This window comes from Bison bison, unplaced genomic scaffold, assembly GCF_000754665.1.
Source record: "Bison bison bison isolate TAMUID 2011002044 unplaced genomic scaffold, Bison_UMD1.0 scf7180017864365, whole genome shotgun sequence".
In the NCBI taxonomy this organism is placed as follows: Eukaryota; Metazoa; Chordata; class Mammalia; order Artiodactyla; family Bovidae; genus Bison; species Bison bison.
The window spans coordinates 2,425,355-2,429,806 of record NW_011494937.1 but is presented as its reverse complement, the minus strand read 5'-3'; the positions used below and the strand labels follow the sequence as shown (position 1 = coordinate 2,429,806).

The window sequence follows — 4,452 nt, the reverse complement described above, 5'->3', positions numbered from 1 at the left end:
CCCCCTCCCCCAGAATTGAACTGTGCCTTCCTCCCCCATTCTGAGAGTACTTAGCAGGAGTACTGTGCGAGCAAAGAGTTGAGGGGACAGAGCCTAGGGTGGACTTTATACCCCATAGACAAAGGAGGGAGAGCCAGACAAAGGGAGTGCCTGAGACTGGCTGGGGTCCTAAAGAAGCCTCTGCCATATTTTGCGTTACCTATTTACAGTGCTGTTTGACAAATATATAAGGCACCCTACGAGGACATAAAATTTTAAACGAAGTGAAATAATAAACACTAGAGCAAAACACCTAACTCTTTTCTCTACCTGACTCAGAATGAGGTGAAACAATTCAGGAAATTTAAGGACAGGAAGATGAAAAGAAAAAAGACATTCCGTGATTCTTGCACCTTCTGAGGACAAAGTAGGGCACCTCTTTTCCAGGAGCAGGAGAGTCCCGGTTCCTCCTCTCCCAGCCCACCCCCATCCACGTCTCCACCCTGCTGACAAAAAAGGTGGGCGACGTTCTGCCACTCCAACTTTAGTTTCTCCATTTGTCGAACAGATACAAGACTAGTTTGCTGGGTTAGAGATAATCCAAGTTAAGCATTACAAAACCTGAAGTAAATTGTTCCTCAAAAACGTGGTTTCTACTCCCCGAGGTTCAAGGTGGTCCTTTTACTGCATTTGGACCCTTCCTAAACCAACATTTACTGAATCAACTAGGGCTCTAATCCCAAAGGACATCCCAGTCCTGCCCTGAAGGCCGTTGTGGCCTGCGGGGAGGCACAGGTTAACTCTAGCCCCAGACTGGAAGGAGACAGATTTCTCAGTCCACTTGCCCTTGGCAATGTCAGTCCTGGCTCCGTTCATTCATGAAAAATAGATACCTAAGGCCTCTCTTGACGAAAACCGAGGCCGCCAGGATTTGGGGCGAGTCAGTTGAATCCACACTCCACTTTAAGAGTCAGGATCCCAAAGAAGCAGACGAGTCCCACCTCAGCCGGCTCCGCTGAACAGGAACTGGGTTTGAGAGACACGCGCCGAAAGCCGCCTACGCACGCGCAATGCTCTTCCCTCGTGCGACCTGAGGGCTTAGAACTACGAATCCCATCCTGCCTTGCGCAGGCGTCGCCGAGCTTACGAACTCTGGCTGCGACTCAAACCTGAGGGGTCTAGAGACTTTCTGGAGTTGTGTGTTGAGCAGGACGAACGAGGTTGAGGGGCGGTGACTAGATTTGGAGGTTGAGGGAGAGGGTGCAAATCAGTTTTCTGCTCAGGGTTAGGGGTTGCCTCAGAAAGGGTCGGGTAGGGAGCGAGTTGGAGATGCAGGAGAGAATTTGTTAATGCTCACCCCCCCCTTTTTCTTTACTTTCTTTCCTTTTTTTTTTTTGCCCGCAGAGTGTGACATCCGGGGAGTCTTAGTTCTCTGACCAGGGATTCATTCTATGCCCCCTGCAGTGGAAGTGCGGAGTGTTAACCACTGGATCTCCAAGAAAATGCCCCTCCCCCTACTTCTGATATGTTAAGTTTCCAGCGGCTCTGCGCAGGCTTTGTGGGGAGGAGTCGGGGAAGAAGAATGTGAGCGCTGCTGCCAGTATGATCCACAGTATCGGCCCTCATATGATCACGGGTCTTTTTCTCTTCCCCAGATGGTGGGTTTCAGTACTGAATCGAAAAATCGGAAAGAAAGAAAAAAAAAAAGCCCGCTGATTTCTTATGCACCTAGTGCCTGTCAGTGTATAAATGGTATTCTCACGACAGCCCTGTACACAGCAAACTTACTTCAACTAGAAGAGCTCAGTGCAAAAAAGAAACTCAAAAAATTGGAGCCAAAACAGGAATCTGAGATAAGAGACAAACACATCTCAGTTTACAACAGCCTCCCTGCCTGAGCACATCACACTGCACCCACATTTCAAGATATTTCTCAAACAAGGTCCCCAGACACAAAGCAACTGCTTCACCTTGAGAAACAACAACAGACCCTTTGAATGTCAGGGTTAATGTTGACTATATGAGCATTGTTCTTACTTTAGAACTTCATTCTAGATATTTCAGTATTTCATCTATTTTATAGATGAATAACCTGAACCACAGAAAGGCTAAATAACTTACCCAAGATCACACAGCTAAACCGGGACTGTGTGACCCACCAAAACCTGAATTTGATTCTCTGCCCTCTTCTCTTTTCCCAGGTCAGGGCAGGTGAGCTCAGTGAAAGGAAGTGCTGACACTCCAGAATAGAGGCTGAGCTGCTGCAGGGGCGACCTACTTCTCCCACTTGTTTCTTTTTAAAGATCCAGCGGCTGTTGGTGGCTTTGAGGGAAGAGGAGGTAGAGACGGCTCCACTGGCTTCCTATATCCCTTCCCCCATACTACAACTCCAAGGCAAACATCACACCTGGGCCAGCTCAGCATCATCAAAGGAGGGAGACCTTTTGCCTCATGTGGGAAATAAACCAGACAAGCCTTACTGTGTGTTAGCAGGAAGTAAGGAGGAATGTCACCTGTTTCAAAGTCTATTTGCTCAGTCTTCAAGCTGGGCATGATTCAGCTCAGTCTTTGCACCTGCTGTTGCTCAAGCCTGCAACACTCTTCCAAGGACCATCCTCATTGCCTGTCCCACCTCCTTCAGGACTTGCAACAGATGGTGTGACCATTCTTGACCAGTTTACAGTTCCCCCTCTCATCACAGATCCCCTTTCATACTCCCCTCCCCACCCCCCAATCCCCTATAGAATGTATAATGGTGTTGTGTATTTTGTTTCTTGTTTCCCCCACAACCACAATGTTAGCTCCACTAGGACAGGGAATTTGGACTGTTGATATTTGCAATTCCCCACCCCACACAGTCTGAATCTTGCAGTGTGAAGCTGTGGCGGGGGGTGGGCGGGGCTCAGTTGTGTCTCTTTGAACCCCATGGACTGTAGCCCACCAGGCTCTTCTATCCATGGGATTTCCCAGGCAAGCATACTGGATCGGGTTGCCATGTTCTCCTCCAAGGAATCTTCCCGACCTAGGGATGGAACCCACGTCTCCTGTGTCTGCCACATTGGCAGGCAGGTTCTTCACCACTGGGCCACCTGTGAGGCCCCATGGACAGGTGCTAACTCAGCCTTCATCGTTCTGCCTCTACAGGTCCCAGGCATGTGGTGACCACCATGGTCTTTGGAATCATGATGCTCCCCTAATAGAAGAGGGACTGGAGCCTGGCCATAGGATGGGCACAAGTGCCAAGAGGCTCAGCATTCATGCCTGGGAAGGCCTGGGAGATGGCCCCACAGCTGGGATGCTTCGATGTTGCTCCATAATAGATTTGAGTTAGGAGGCAGAGTCATCTTAACACCTTGGTTGGCTCCACAGACAGCAGGCAGCCAGGTAGCCTTCAGCTCCAAATAGGATGAGCAGTGGGGCCAGGAAGACACAGAATTACAAGGAACACTAGTAGGGGACGAGGGGCATCAGGCTTCCTTCAGGACATCTTGTCCCCTAGTATAGCAGCTGTCCTGTTCTGCAAGGTGGAAGAAACAAGCCCTTTTGCATTCTTTTTCCTGATCATATAAAAAACCATACCTTCCCTGGAAGGGCTACAAGTCGCTGGCAGGACAGACCAACCCCACTGGAACCCAGATCCTGGTCCTCTTTACTTCCTCCACTGCCAACACCCCATTAGCTCCTCTTGCCTGATCACAGCCTGGTCTCCTCCGTCTCCCAGGTTCTGCCCAGACCCTTTCAGCCAGAGGGATCCTGTTAAGATATAAAACATACCATGCCGCTCCTTACCACAGCCCCCCAAAGGTTTCTTCTTACGAATAAAGTCCCAAATTCTCAGCCTAGCACATGAGACTCTGCATATAACACATCCGGGCTTCTCACTCAGCTAGTTCCACTCACAGTGGCCTCCTCAAAGCTCCCCATGAAGGCCAGGCACCCTCCCTGTCTGTATACTGGCTGTTCACTACCCCACAGACAGGCTTCCTCACCTCCCTCAGGACTCTGATCCGACGTCTCCCTACAGCCTCTCTCCTGTATTTCTTGGCAGTCATCTCCCCAAATGGGTTCCCCTTTTTATCTGTGTCTGTTTCTTTCCACAAAGGCAGGAAGCACACGTGGTCTGTTTTGTTCACTGCAGTGGCCACAGGGCCTAGAAAAACCCAGGCACCCAGTAGGTGCTCCTTGTCTTTGGATCTGAACTGACAGCTTTGGCCCAGCCCAGATGGGACTGTGCAGACACTGAACAAGCACAACAGCAGGGTGTGGGGTGTGTGTCTCAGGCGTGAATCCTGAGGAGAGTTCAACCCCAGGAGGGGTTGCACCCCTGTTATCCCCGACACCCCCACATCACTGGGGCAGACCCAGCCTTTGGTGGGTGTGCAACCAGCCAAGAGGGAAGGGCTTAAGTTGTAGAGAGCAAAGAAGGCAAACCAAGCACACAACTCCAGCACTAAGTCATGTTCTTTACTTCCC

The 4,452-nt window shown here is 50.2% G+C and overlaps 1 protein-coding gene across 1 annotated transcript in view; it reads right to left on the bottom strand.

The window, feature by feature from the left end:
• The window catches only part of TNPO2 (transportin 2), an 18,907-nt gene extending 17,580 nt beyond the window's left edge, over positions 1-1,327 (bottom strand). Inside the window, exon 1 of the mRNA XM_010855484.1 lies at positions 873-1,327. The gene's annotated coding sequence lies outside the window, so the exon portion shown is untranslated. The remainder of the gene's footprint in view (positions 1-872) is intronic.
• Between the last annotated feature and the right edge of the window lie 3,125 nt (positions 1,328-4,452).